This window comes from Lissotriton vulgaris, chromosome 1_1 (assembly GCF_964263255.1).
Source record: "Lissotriton vulgaris chromosome 1_1, aLisVul1.2, whole genome shotgun sequence".
Classification (NCBI taxonomy): domain Eukaryota; kingdom Metazoa; phylum Chordata; class Amphibia; order Caudata; family Salamandridae; genus Lissotriton; species Lissotriton vulgaris.
In genome coordinates, this window is record NC_141685.1 from 778,177,211 (window position 1) to 778,193,544 (window position 16,334).

The window sequence follows — 16,334 nt, forward strand, 5'->3', positions numbered from 1 at the left end:
AATGACTGGCCCATAGTTGCGGTGCACACCTTCCGCTACTTGCGATTGGCCATATGCGGCCAGCGTCCCTCTCCCCATTGGCTGCATGTGCATGGACCGTCACGGGCAGACATCGGCGACCGCACGTGCAAGCCTCAGGCACGGATGCTTCAGTTGCAACAATGTACTATCACTGGCGCCTCCATGGCGGTGCACGTACTCAGCGGGGGAGGTGCAGGCCCATACACCCTGTAGATGTAGTCAATGGACATGCCATTTCATGACCCCCCTTACAGTCACCTTGCATCATCCACCGTACACCGGCCGGAGCGGCCGGGCCTAGGACGACCGCCGTGCCCGGCCATGAACACAACCGCCATGGCCGGGCACGGCGGTTGAACATGGCCGGGCACGGCGGTTGTTCATGGCCGGCCACGGCGGTTGTTCATGGCCGGGCACGGCGGTTGTTCATGGCCGGGCACGGCGGTTGTTCATGGCCGGCCACGGCGGTTGTTCATGGCCGGGCACGGCGGTTGAACATGGCCGGGCACGGCGGTTGTTCATGGCCGGGCACGGCGGTTGAACATGGCCGGGCACGGCGGTTGTTCATGGCCGGCCACGGCGGTTGTTCATGGCCGGGCACGGCGGTTGTTCATGGCCGGCCACGGCGGTTGTTCATGGCCGGGCACGGCGGTTGAACATGGCCGGGCACGGCGGTTGAACATGGCCGGGCACGGCGGTTGAACATGGCCGGGCACGGCGGTTGAACATGGCCGGGCACGGCGGTTGAACATGGCCGGGCACGGCGGTTGATCATGGCCGGGCACGGCGGTCGTCCTAGGCCAGGCCGCTCCGGCCGGTGTACGGTGGATGATGCAAGGTGACTGTAAGGGGGGTCATGAAATGGCATGTCCATTGACTACATCTACAGGGTGTATGGGCCTGCACCTCCCCCGCTGAGTACGTGCACCGCCATGGAGGCGCCAGTGATAGTACATTGTTGCAACTGAAGCATCCGTGCCTGAGGCTTGCACGTGCGGTCGCCGATGTCTGCCCGTGACGGTCCATGCACATGCAGCCAATGGGGAGAGGGACGCTGCCGCATATGGCCTTTGGGAAGTAGCGGAAGTTGAGCACCGCCATGGCGGCGCCAATTATGTGATCTTGTCAGACGCTGCACCGTGATGTCTTGTGTGCAGTTGTGTCATGAGGGATGTGAGCGTGATTGGGAAAGGTCATATGTCATACAATACAGCATGTGTGTCCATACAATGGCAATCGGTCGGCACATAATGGGCAACAGATGTGCATTTGTACTTGTTGACGTCGGGTGTGACCCTACAGACGTTGTTACATCTTCACAACTACACAGTACATCACGGCTGTGTGGCCAATTAATGCATCTGTTGTCAGTTTCTTGTTGTGTCGAGGTGACTACAGTGGTGGTGGTACACATGCATTCCGTGTATGTGTTTTGTACGTTGTGTCACCATGCATGTCATTTCCGTATGCACATCATTATTGGTGGTGGCATTTGTGCTTGATGACATGGCGTGTGTACACTTATCGTTTGTGTGCATGCAGTAGCATGAGTGTCTGTGATGTGTCTACGAAACGTTAGGGTGATGACTGAAGTTTTGTCAGTAAGGTACACATGTGATGGAGTTCTACACGTATGCGTCGTTTGTAAGTTGACCAAAGTTACATCTCTGTCCCACACAGGAGGGCTCCAAATGTGCATCGGCCATACACTGTGCTGGAGGATATGGTAGACGAGGAGGTGATTCGGAAATTCCGGCTGGATCGACGTCGGTTGCTGGACCTTGTGGCACTATTGTCTCCTCATCTGCAGCCACGTAGAACGTATCCTGGGTCGATTACACCCACTGCAAAGGTCATGGCGGTACTACATTTCTTCGCTACCGGCACTTTTCAGTTCACTGTTGCAGTTGCCGGGGGGATGTCGCAGGCCATGTTCAGCACGGTTCTTCGGGATGTGTTAACAGCTATGATGCTCTACAAGGATGAGTACATACATTTTCCACGGCCGGAAGAGTTGCCAGCTGTCAAAGCTGCTTTCTATGCACTGGGCCACATGCCTCACGTTGTGGGCTCAATTGATGGCACACACATCGCTCTGATTCCACCACGGGCACGCGAACAAGTGTTCAGGAATCGCAAACACTTTCATTCGCTGAACGTGCAGGTGGTGTGCCTGGCGAACAACATCATCTCCCATGTGTGTGCCAGATTTCCTGGATCCGCACATGACGCCCACATCATGCGGAGCAGCAATGTCCCACGACTCATGGCAAATCTGCGACCCGGTCAAGCGTGGCTTGTTGGTGAGTGTGCAGTGGGTACTCTTGTGATCTCTGTGTTGCATGGGGTACCCACCATATATTTTTCAGATGTTTGTCTCTGTCATCCCCCTACATAGGCGACTCGGCTTACCCAAACCGGCCCTGGCTCCTTAGTCCCCTACGTAATCCGAGGACGGCGGGTGACATGCGGTACAATGAGGCACATGGAAGGACACGGAGAGTCATCGAACGTACCTTTGGACTGCTAAAGTCCAGGTTTCGGTGCCTCGACAAGACCGGAGGGGCCCTGCCTTACACACCAGGAAAAGTATGCAAGATCGTGATAGCCTGCTGCATGCTCCACAACCTGGCAGTACGCAATGGCATTGAACTGCTGTTGGACCCTGAAGACGAAGGAGTGCCTCGGCCTCCCATCCCACCCATGTCGACTGATGAGGATAGTGGTGAGGAGGAAGGTGTGGACCAGAGGCGCCAGCTCATAGATCGCTACTTCCCTTGAATGTGAGTATCTACCTCTAGTGGCGGTTGACAATGCCTCATGTATGTTTGCTGGTGTTGTGTGGATATGGGGTTAATCAGCTGGGTGTTGTTTGTGATGGTTGCACATGTGTGTCTTCATGTCTTTGGACATGGAAGTGTCCATGATGTGTGTGCTCTCATCCCATGCTTGTGTGATGGTTGTGGTTTGTGTAATGTAGCTGTGCATTGTGTTGTGATGTGTGTGAATCTCTTTACTGACGTGTGTTTGCTGTCTCTGGTTTTCTCTAGGTCACTCCCGCAGCGCCATGATCATGTACGACTATGATCCCTGTACCTGTTTACGTCTGTATCTGATGGCAATCATGTGAATAAACATGGAGTCAAAACATCATTGTGTGAGTTAATGCTATTTATTTACAGGTTGTGCTTCTGTGCTGGTGAATATTTACAAGTCAGTGGGATGGAGGGAGTTGGAGTTGAAGGTATTGGCTGATGAAATGTCCGTGCTGACGCCACATTGGGGGGTGTCAGGGTAGTCCAGCAGACCAGTGGGAATGATTGTCTGTGGGACAGGCTACTTAGCTGGGTGAATGTCTGGCACAGGCAGTGACATTGTCATGGTCGTCCCCTCTTGGAGCGTGTGCCTGGCGCTCCAACACTGCTCTCAGCCTCTTTCTTACTCGGACGGCCCCTCCGTCTCTGACCTGGAACAGAGTCAGCTGGGAGGGCAGGTTGTTGATGGGCCACATCCGTCGCCAGGGGCTCAGGTGGTGGTGGCGGCGGTGGAGGCGGAGGCGGAGGTGGCGGCGGAGGCGGAGGTGGCGGGGGAGGCGGAGGTGGCGGGGGAGGCGGAGGTGACGGTGGCGCTACCACACTTGGTGGAGGGGGGGGGGGTTGTTCCGGTCAACCCATTCACTCCACATCGTTGCCTGCTGCCCCATGATCAGCAACATCTGGCCAAGGATGCCAGCGATTTGGCGCTGGGTGTTGGTGTTGTCCACTGAGTCCTGGTGTGCACGATCAGCGTTTGCCTGGGACCGGTCGTATGACGCCTGGCAAGAGCTTGTAGGGACTGTGCCACTGGCTGGGGTAGCTGTTCCTCCTCTGCACGGCGGTGTGTGGCTCGCCTGATTGGATGTTGGCCCGTTGCCTGTGTTTGTGGCCCACTCACCCTGCTTGTGTGTGGGGCCGTTGGACCAGCGTTGCGCGGTGGGTTATGCTGGGTGGCAGCGGCAGGAGTTGTGGTGCTGGTGGTAGTGGTGGTACTGGTGGTACTGGTGGTACTGGTGGTACTGGTGGTGGTGGGGACTGTGCAGATCACAGAGACAGGTGCCGCTGGAGTCACACATGCGACGTTGGTCGGTCCCGGGAGTCCCTGTGAGCCAGATGGCCCTGGCTGCGTGCTTGGTCCCGCTCCATCCTCCGCCCCGGAGCTGACTGTGTCCTCGTCACCAGAGAGTCCTGTAGATGTGAGAGGCGAGGCTGGCGGCCGGGTACTGGTTTCCGCAGTCAGTTGACGATCACCTGAGGGACAAGATCGAGCTGGTCAGTAATTTGGACATTACATGGTTATATGGATTTGTAGCCATTTCTGTTTCCTGTCGCACACACCCCACCCTCCACCACCACCACCACCACCCTCCCCGTGAACATGGGGGCCAGTTGGGAGTTGTAATTTGGGCCTCTCACACACCCCACCCTCCACCACCACCACCACCACCCTCCCCGTGAACATGGGGGCCAGTTGGGAGTTGTAGTTTGGGCCTCTCACACACCCCACCCTCCACCACCACCACCACCACCCTCCCCGTGAACATGGGGGCCTGTTGGGAGTTGTAGTTTGGGCCTCTCACACACCCCACCCTCCACCACCACCACCACCACCCTCCCCGTGAACATGGGGGCCAGTTGGGAGTTGTAGTTTGGGCCTCTCACACACCCCACCCTCCACCACCACCACCACCACCCTCCCCGTGAACATGGGGGCCAGTTGGGAGTTGTAGTTTGGGCCTCTCACACACCCCACCCTCCACCACCACCACCACCACCACCCTCCCCGTGAACATGGGGGCCAGTTGGGAGTTGTAGTTTGGGCCTCTCACACACCCCACCCTCCACCACCACCACCACCACCCTCCCCGTGAACATGGGGGCCTGTTGGGAGCCATGGACATGTTAGTGAGTTGGTGTTGAACGTGCATGGTTTGGGGCGTAGGGGATGTTTCTTCTCAGTTGTGTGAGCCTGACCATGTCGTGCTGATCGTGGTGCTTGGTTTGTACTCACCAGTCTCTTCTCCTTCGTCAAGTCCGTCTAGGCTCTCTCGGTGTAGTATCCCCAGCACCTTCTCCTCCCAATCGGTGTAGGGTAATGGCTCCGGGGGTGTGCCACCGCCAGTATGATTGGCTCTAGCGACGTTTTTCGCTCGGATGCCCTTGATCCTGGTCTTCAGGTCATGCCACCACCTCTGAATGTCATGCTTCGTCCTCGGCACAGTCCCCGACGCATTCACCCGAGTGACGATCCTGTCCCACATGTGGTTCTTTTGCGCAACGCTCGTCTGCTGGACTTGGGCCCCGAAGATGTGGGGCTCAACACGGATTATTTCATCTACCATTACCCTCAACTCTGTCTCTGAGAATTTCGGTTTTTTTTTGGGTGCCATGGTGTGTGGTGCTCAGTGTGTGAGTTGTGTGAGTTGGGAGGTGCAGGTGTGTGGTGTGTGATGTGTCGGATTTGTGTGGTGGGTGTTTGTGTGGTGGGTGTGGTAGGGTGGTGGGTGGGTGTCTTCTATGTGCTTTTATGTGAGTTAGCAGTTTCTCGATTTGCCCTCTTGCTGGCAGCAATGCTGTGGTGCAAAGGATTGTGGTTGTGTGTGGGTGTCATTTTGTAGTCGTGTCTCAATGGTTGTTGCGAGTCAGGTGGTAGGTGGGCGTGTTGACGTGTGTGCATTATTGGATGATTGGGACGTGTCATGGTGGCTTGTGATTGGTGTTGGGGGGGGGGGCTTGTCAATGTTCGTATGTTTGCTTAGGACTTGCGGTGCAGTTTCTGACATTTGTTCGGCGCTAGGGATGTTGTGCGTGTTGGCGTTCCGCCGTGCTGCTGTGGTTCTCGTGGCATTGTTTCCGCCGCGGACGTGGATGGCTGTGCGTTCCGTGGTACGGGCGGATTTATCCTAATTGCGGCCACGGAGTATTCTCAGGTATGGCGGTACATGTTTTATTTTCCGCGGTCATTTCCGTCCGCGGCAGTGGTTGTTCATTGAACTCCGTCCGCCGCGGACGGACTTGGTTGTGTTCCGTCCACCGCGGACGGTGTTGGTTGTGAACCGTCCGCCGCGGTCGGAGTTTCGTCACATGAATATCCTAATCCCAAACGCGGTATCTCCGCGGCGCAGCCGGGAGTAAAATTTCCCCCACCATGGCGGACAGTACCCATTTCCGTCCGCCATCCTAATCGGCCCCCTTGTGTGTAAAAAATATAAAACAACATTAGACATCTGAAATGGATTCTTCTGTCAAAACATTACACCAGAAAGCAGGCATTAGACTGCTTTCTCAATAATGGGAACCCAGCGACAATTTTGTCGTCTGCCCCAGAAATTCAAGAATAGCCCGGGGTTATTTTCATGAAGAGTAACAAATACGATGATGAGGCATTATCTTATGTCGATGATATCTATCTGATGGATGATAATTTGGAGGTACACTTAAAAAGAGTGAACACCAAAATACTTGGTTTCCCCTCTGAAGGGTATAAATTCAATTTAAAAAAATCAAGAATTGCCCACCTCAATGTCATATTCTTAGGATATGAATTGTTAAGTGAAGGAAAAATGCTAGCAGCAAACTTTCTAGAGAAATGTGCGCTGCTCCAACCTCCAAAGACGCTGAAAAACTTACAGTCAACTCTAGGTTTCCTGAATTTTGGAAGAACTTACGTTCTGAACTACGCAGGGAGGGTTAAACCTCTCTACGAATTAATCAAACCTGATTTCAAACAAATACATTGGACTCAAAAAAACACAGCAATTTTGCGTTCAGTCCAGACAGTCATGTTAACAAAAACAAAATTAGACACACCCGAAAACATGCGCAACCTTGTAATCCGAATCATCTCAGGGAGATGCGGATTCACGTACCTAACCTTTAAAGAAGGGGAAACAGTACCAATAGCTTACAAATCACACATGTACACACAAGCAGAAATGACATTTACTTCAACTGAAAAGATTCCGACAGCAGTTCGAACTGCTGTAGCAAGAGAGAGAGCTCTCGCACAGGGTAGACTTATAATGATTGTTACACCTGTACCTGCCTTAGAGGCAGTGACAAAGGCAAGCAGCCCAAATGCAAAAGCTTTACATCCAAGATGGATACAATGGGTTAACTCTCTTGCTGCAACAGACGTTAAATACGTTTTTGACCCGAAATTAAAAACACAAGAATTTCTCCAGTATGAACATGAATGTCCTCTGCCGACCGAAATTCTGCCCCTTGAACATTTCGGTTGTATAATATATACAGACGGATCAGCACAGCCCTCAATTGGGGGTAAACAAGCCTATAGTGCTGCGTGCGCGATTGTTAAAGGTCGCTGGCACGAAGGCAAATTTAGACCTATGGTCACAAAAACTCAATCACTCGGAGACTGTACAGTTCAGTGAGCTGAACTACAGGCTTTCAAGATGGCACTTGAAAATGCCGATTTCAAATTCCCCACACCAATAGTGTGCCATTCGTATTACTGCGTCCAGTCTTACAATGAGTATCTGCAGAACTGGGTTCAAAACGGCTTCAAAGACGCTAAAGGTGGCACAATCAAGCATAAGTTGCTTTGGGAGCAAGTAGTTCTTTTGCAGAAAGAACTACAAAAGACTCACGTGATACATACACTGAGTCATCAATGTGATGGCGTTCATGTTGCAGGTAATTCATTGGCTGATGAAGCCGCGAAGTCAGCTGTGCAAACGGCTTCCGTACCTGCTATCACCCCGTCAAAAACAAAAATAGACAGCGATATAATGCAAGCTGTTACTACGTCAATGAAAAACAGTGGTAAGACACTCCCGAAAGGCTTTCCAGTAAAGTACTCATATATAACTGATGCAAACAATGTTCTTTTTGCTCGAATCCCTGGAGAGGGGGATAAGGCAATACCAAACATGGAACACAGGTTAGGACTAATCGTGGCAGCGCATGAAGGGCTCGCTTCTGCACACGCAGGTGTTTCCACCACTGTATCATTATTAGAACAAAGATGCTGGTGGCCACGCATGAGGAAACAAACTAGAGACTATGTACTGGAATGTAAAATCTGCCAGAAAATGAAAGTTTCTACATTGAAACGTCCTGCGCAAACACCCCTTCTGATTTCAGATAAACCACTAGCGTGTGTTTATCTGGACCATTGTGGTCCCTTAACATGGGATGGAAACTATAAATACATTATGGTCGCAGTAGATTCCTGCACACGATTTATTTGGATGTGGCCCCAGCGCTCGGCTGACTGTTATATACAGAACTGTTATAAAGGATCTGCGAGTCTTTATCGGCAAATACGCAATTGGCACGCTACATTCTGACCAGGGTCCTGCGTTTAGCTCTAGGGCTTACAAGGAGGCCATGGTCAGCTTAGGCGTTGCATTTCGGTACTCTAGTCCCTTCCAACCTGAGGGTAATGCAGTAGTAGAAAGAAAAAACTGTGACATAAAGCAATCCATAACAGCAAAGGTATTAGGTTCAGGTGATGAGTGGATCAAACATCTAATAAGTGTCCAACGTAGTCTTAACAATCTGCCAAGAAATTCTCTGGGGGGAGTCACTCCTTATGAGCTACTTTTTGGTACTGGAATGATAATCGAAGACCTCGATTGTCGAACTTCATTGGTAGAACAAAAACCATTTGATAACAAAGATCGTTTGGCTGTCTTACAGGACTTGAATGAAACAAGGAGAAGTCTGAGTAATACAACACAAAAGCCAACAGCCTCTGAAGATAAACCACCTGTCCCAGCAAGACCTGTCTGGATTCCAAAGATTGGGAATCTAGTCAGGGAAAAAATAGCGCTGAAGAAGGAATTTGGGCCTTCTTACAGAAAAGCAGTACCTGTCTTAGGTATACAAGGAACAAGATCAGTAGTACTACCTCCCCTTGCTGGTAAAAAGGAAAACAGAGTCGTGTCCATCGACCTGGTAAAACCGCAACATGTGGTTAATATTAAGTAGTAGGTGAAGTGGACTCCAAAGATGTAGCAGACAGCCAAATCTTGCTACAATCCAAGAGGTTCAAACTGAAAGACTTATCACCTTTGATAAACCTGCAGTAATAAAAGAAGGACTGAGCAGCAAAGCAATGGAACTCGTACCTCTTGAGACCCAAATAACTGTTCGACCAGAAACACAATCTACATGATGTAGCATCAGAATACACTAATATGATGAAGGAGAGATCCGTTCCAGTGATTTCTAAAAAACCCCAATGCCATCCAAACAATTGACAGAACTGCATCTGGATACTTCATCAACTTTGATAACTTTTTTGAGGATCCCAGTAAACCTGAAGAAACAACAGCAAAGAAAACTCTTAAAGAGAAAACGACAGAACTTTTTTCATCAACTTGAAAGAATATACCTGGCTTCACCATGGATTGAATTTTGGTTTGGTTTAGGTGCATTTTTCCTCCTGCTCTGGCTAATATTGGTTTTAAGCTTGGGACAAATGATAGATGGAAAATACAGTACAATGGACACAGCAAGTCAGAAAATCAACTTGGTCCTAAAACCTCACAAATCATCTCATGTCAAAGAAAGGGGCCTGTCATCAGTGAACATCACAGCCATTCCTTTACCAGGCGGTATAGCATGGGATAAAACTGACTATGATATATATGGCCCGGTGGAAATGCTGAGGATTCTCTGAATGTCTTTGTAACACCCAGCACATTCTCTGATGATTGGGGCTTTGAGACTATTAATAATATGATGTCAGATTTAGAAATGTCTGCAAAATATGCTGAACATGACTATTTAGAAGGGTCATCAGACTATGAACAAATGTATTGTTTTAATCATTTTGGTCATCACTATTTGCACAGATCTGCAAACCCTAGAAATGTTTTAAAATATAATCAATGGGAACATTGTCCAACGCCACCAAAGGGCAGCTCTAAAACATTTATTGAAAAATGTCCTTATTTCTCAGGATTCAATGTTACAGATCCAGAAACATTTTATTTCAAAAATATGAATAAGACAGGAATGAAAACAATGTTGACCAATACTAAACAAATGTATTCTATAGACTTTAATGCTTGGGTGCCCACATTAGGTTACGACTTCTAGAAAGACAACATAGAGACAAAGACTGTCTGGGACACAAAAGAATGGCAGGTGCAAGGTCTGGAAGCTTTATTCAGAGCCTGCATTATACCTGAACAAATAATGTTTTTGAATGACACTGTGCAACAAACATCTTGTCTGGGATTAGCAAAAATAAAAGATTTAAATAAACCGTCTATACCAAAGCCAATATCTGAGAATAATAATACATCTGAGGGAGAGATAGACGTACAATATGTTTTCACAAAGAACAGAACTAGTCCTGATTAGAAAAAATGGTTCATCTGGCCCACATACACCAATAACTGTCAAAATAGATTCCTGAACAAAACACAGTGGTTTACATTTAGCAACCCAGATCCAAGATACTCCCAGAGCCAACATCCAGGGATAGTGACAACATATAGTGTAGGGAAGCTATGCCTTGAATGGCTGAAAACGTCTACACTTCCAGAAATTAAACAACACTTAACTTTACTTAAAGAAAGCAATGATTTGTGAGATTTCTTATTGGGACCTAGCAAACCACGGCAGAAACGTTTCATATACACCGGTATATATGCTGCGTACAACAAAGCTTGGAAAGTGACACAATTACAAACTGCAAAAAGAATATGAGAAATTGATCGTATTAACTTGGAGAAAGCTCTCTCTGTAGTGGACAATGGGTTAACTACTCTGTCCTCCAGAATATATTCACTGGACAGCATTGTATCTTCTGCTATAGACATAATGGAACAGGACTTGCTAATGTTACAACACGGCCAGTCTCAATTACGTTCTATAATGCAGCTAGGCTGGACACTGCAAAATCTGCGTTCAGGCTACATGCCATGGAGGCTGATCAACACAACGTCATTGTTTACTGGGTTTAACCTTACAGATAAACAAATCTCTTTAGCACAAAGAGGAGCAGACTATACGGTGCTGAGCATTGAAAAACTGGAAAGATTACCATTAACAGTTTCTGAGTAACCTGTAATTGAATGGATAATTCATGGCACCATTATGATACTGACGTAAATAATTAATTTACTCTCTTAATTTCTATGCAGGTAAGTACTTTAATCAATAATAACTCAGATCGGATGAAAAAAAGACAGAGTCCGTGGTGTTAGAGTTTCTAAGGGTTTTATTCCTCATAAAGGAATGGTCATGGCCAGGATATCGGATTCTGACCACCACAGGGGTGTCAGAAGGGATAGAGCGCGCTGCATTTTATTGACAGTACATAGCTTATATACTTAATTCACATCATAAGCAACAGTGCAAGAGGCGTAACAGCTGAGAGAAGACAAGATAACAGTATACACGTGGTACTAGTACGTAATCAAGAGGCGTGAACTGGAGGTGTGTGCTAGAAACGTCACTGATTGGTGTCACAAGTGGGTGGCACCAAGGGGTGGTGCTAACAGAATTGTTGCAATGTCAGCAGAAATCGGAAGCTTGGATGCGCGCGCAGCTGTATGACGTGTGATTGGAGGGGTGCAGGGGACTTGACATTTACACTGACGGAAAGAGACAGAAGTCTGGCATGTCAGATCAACTTGTACTTTTATCATATCTGATATCTGATGTTTAGGAACCATACTATCTGGGCGGAAAGGTCTCTAGGGCAGAAGCTATTCTATGCTAACTGTGGATGCGTGTATAAGCGCCTAAGTGTCTGCATGAGAAGCGTGGGGGCACGGGGCCTTCCCTGGAAGCATGGTAACAGAGGCTATGAATTACTTGCATTGGGACGGGTCGGCCCTTTGGCTCTGCAGCTGGGGAGGATGTTTACTGAAGCTAGTAGGCAGGAATGCATTTTCGAGGAGCGGAACAGATAACTCGAAGGTTATAGTCAGTCTTGGCAGAAAACAGGCTGAGCTGAGCGCGAGGGGCCGCGCTGGAAGTAAGTCAGAGTTCACGGGTACAGAGGCAGCCTGGGCAGAGGCTGTCAGAGTCAGAAGCCAGAAAAGAGGCTCGATGGCAGAAATTCAGGGCCTACTCTGCCAGAGCAGGAAAACATGTAAAGTACACTACAAAAAGACGGTGGCATAGCATACTTAGGAACGGACTATATAATCCATTCAGGGTGGATCTGAAAGAGGACAAGTTAACGTTGGACGCAAATGTATTTGCGTCTTCATAGCTGACACAGGAGGGAAGTTACATGCACTTTAAGCTGGTACATGGAGTCGGTGGGGTACGCGCTAGGGAACACAACATGACCAAAAATGTATTTCCTCATTCCCTCCTTGTTCCCTACGGACCCTTCATGAAATATCGATCCTCATGAATCTATCAGTTTGTTCTTGCAACATCATTTGCTCTTCTTTCTTTCGTTTGCGTTTTGAGAGAAAACTGGAATGTTCAATACAAGAGGTGGCACATAGTCCACAAATCGCTGGCCCACACTGTAGGCACAGGCAGCAACTGAATACTAGGACTAGGCCAATGCCTAGGAAGGATAGGATCTTCCATCCCCAAGCTGTTAACGTTGTCCAGAACCAACCGGACCAAGTCCAGGTGCCTGGATTCTGATGTATCTGATTTGCAATTTTATGGAGACGGGTGATAGCTTGATATACAGATGGTGCGTTTTGTGGTATGAAAACACAGCAACTTGACCCGATGACCTTACAGGCTCCACCTCTATCTGCCAAGATGACGTCAATAACAAGGCGGTTCTGAAGGACAACAACCCGCATGGCGGACTGCTCTTCTGTTAAGTTACCTAAGGCGGAGGCAGTTTCATTCACTACTGCTTCAAGTGTTCTAGTTAATCTGCGTATTAATTTACTATTCTGAACAGGTCCTAAAAAGAAAAAGAATCCTTTATTAAAATCAGTGTACTGTTCCCATGCCGTTTCTGTGTAGTCGACAAGTGGGATATCTCTTCTGGGTCTATTCTTTACTAGATTTGTATTTCTGTGGTAATCAGGAGGAGCTAGGAAAACAGGTGGCAGAAGGAATGCGATGTAACAGGTACCATCCCAATCTGGAGGTAGGCGTATGTATACGGTATGACCACAAACAAAGTAAGAATGACTAATAGCTTTAAAGGACGATTTACCTTGATCACTGAATTCGACCACGGTAGTGCATTTACTATGACCTAAGTGTACTGAACCTTTCTTCTTGATACATAATTCACCAGTAACTGGCAATACTGACATAATGGGTAGAACTGGTGCAGCTTCGGACTCAACAGTAAGAATCATAAGGCTAATTGTATAATTACCTAATCCATATACTTCATTTTCTAGATCGGTTCCTATTCTAGTGGGGAGTCCCTCCTTATCAGGATAACAGACGTCAAGCAGGACTAAGTTCAGGTTTCCCCAAACCCAACCCCCATCGAAAACAGCAATATCAGGATCTAGGGAATTAATTATTTTAAACCATGCTCCGCAAGAGCCATTGTGAGTGAATGGGTACGGAAAGAGGGGCAGAGCTCCCTTGTAATTCTGGTAGGGAGGGAGTCGGCCACATATCCAGCAATTTGTAGCATTGTTAGTTTGATGAGAATGATGTAGCATACTAATGAATGTGTTGTTGCGCAGCGCAAGTCTGTAAGAAAGCTCGTGTGGAGGTAACTCACTAAAAGTGTGTTCAGCAGATACATTATAGGCAGATTGTTCACGCTTGAAAATAGGGTAGTAGATAGGTAAAACGATGCTAGCGACAATAATTAAAATACTCAGAATAAACATGATTAATAGTGTCACTATACAGTGACTACGAAGTGATTTACAGTATGTACGTTTCTTGGCTTCTCTCTCTCTATCTCGATCTAGGGGATACATGTCAGAAACTATTTAACCGATTCACCTAGGGGAGGACTTAAACAATTAAACTGTCTGACTTGCTAGATCGGAGTTTCATGCGATACTCTTCTTGAGGAGTATTTTCTCATTCAGATTCTGTAAAGTCTTTTGGCTCGACACAGTCTTTGGTGGGGGTGGACGAGTCTCGATCAGGTTTCAGTCCAAAACATTTTTTCACATGACTCGTATGAACCCACCCCTTTCTCCCTTCGATTTTCACGGCCGTCCTCGTGGTGAGAAGAACGGTCTTCGGGGACTTCCAGCGGGGCTCCAACGGACTCTTTCTATCAAAGTTGCGCACTAGTACAATGTCCCCAGGACGGACGTCGTGTGGCTTTACATCAGTGTTGTCAGGGAAGGCTGCGGCAACCTGTGAACGACATGATTGGAGTGCAGACATCAAGGAGGCAAGGTAATCTGTCAACATATTACAATCAACATCAGTAATCTTTTTCGGAATGGGCGTCCCCCACATATTCGGTGGTCTGCCAAAGATCACCTCGTACGGGGATAGCCCTGATCTCGAATGGGCGACCATTCTCATGTAGAATAGTGCCACTGGCAGGGCGACTATCCAGTCGACCCCTTTCTCCTGACATATTTTGGCAAGGCGGATCTTCAGTGTCTGGTTATGTCTTTCTACAAGGCCTGCGGCTTCGGGATGTCGGACACAATGGAATTTCCACTGGTATCCAAGTAATAAAGAAACTTCTTTCATTAATGCAGATGAGAATGGCTGACCGTTATCTGAGTACACGACACGAGGCAAGCCGTATCGTGGGAAGAATTCACGAACCAGCTGCTTGGCAGTGGTCGGAGCAGTGTAATCTGGAACTGGGTATGCTTCGGTCCAGCGGGACAGAGCACAGACAACTACGAGAACATATTTAAATCCTCGACAACGGTCCATCTGGATATAATCCACCTGGAGGACTTCAAAAGGGTGATCGGGAGGATGAAATCCACCTTGCTCTACAGGGACGCTTTTACCTGGATTGAACTGACAACAGATCATGCAAGTACGCACTTTCTGTTTGGCGGCTGCTCGTAAGTGTTTATTATTCCATAGGTTTTGTAAACTGTCTAACATCGCTTTCTCTCCTAGGTGTGCTGGGCTATGTGCTGTATTAATCATGACTTGAACCATAGAGTCAGGGAGAAACCATGTATATTTTCCCTTCGTCACCCAACCTTGATCTGTTTGGATCCCTCCTTGTTCAATCCATTTCTTTATTTCTTCTGGAGTAGCATGTGTCTGAATGTCGATAACATCTAGTGTGGGATCCCTGACTGTCATACAGTTTGTCGGATCTGTTGTCTTTGTCGTATCAGTTGTCTGAGTGTGAGTCAATGCTGTATGTTTTGCTGTCTGGTCTGCCAGGTCGTTACCCTGGGAAACAGAATCTGTGACTTTAGTATGTGCTTTACACTTCATGACGGATATTCCTGAAGGCAGATGTATTGCTTCTAACAGTGCTTGAATGAGGGGACCATGTTGGATCTTGGCACCATGAGAGGTCAGAAAACCTCGTTCTTGCCATAACATGCCGAAGTCGTGTACAACTCCGAACGCATAACGGGAATCAGTGTATATGTTGACATTTCTGTTCTTGGCTATAATACAGGCTCGGGTCAGAGCGATGAGCTCTGCCGCTTGAGCAGACAGTGTATCAATACGATGTGTTTCTTTAACTTCAGTTTCAGTGGTCACGGCATATGCGGCCACTAACTCTCCTGTACTTGTTCTCATGCATGAACCGTCCACATAAAGTGTCAGGTCTGGATTTGTCAATGGAACATCTGTTAAGTCTCGTCGGGGCTTTGTTACTGCATTAATGATCTCTATGCAATCATGCGGGGCTGGATCTATCATAACTGTAGGTAACAGTGTTGCTGGGTTCAGGATACTGCAACGTCTGATTTCTATGTGTGGCTGGAATAGTGTTAATTCGTAACCTGTCAGTCGTGCTATAGTCAAGTGTTGAGTCTGGGTTCTGTTTAAAAGAACCTCTACAGAATGTGGAACTTGTACTGTTAACTGATGGCCTAGAACAATTGAATCGCTCTGTCTTATTGCTAACGCTGTTGCTGCTACTGACTTTAAGCACGCAGGGAGTGCCTGTGCTACTGAATCCAATGTACTTGAAAAATAAGCGCAAGGCTTATGTGAACCTGCTTGATCTTGAGTGAGGACAGACAATGCTGTGCCGTCACGTTCTGTAACAAAAAGTGTAAACGGTTTGCTGTAACATGGTGTCGCTAAAACTGGTGCTTGGCATAATGCTTTCTTTAATTCCTCAAAGGCTTGTGTATGTTCCTGAGTCCAAGGGAGGGCAATCGAAGTTGCTGCCTCCTGTGTCGTTAACTGGATGAGTGGTTTAGCTAGAAATGCATATTG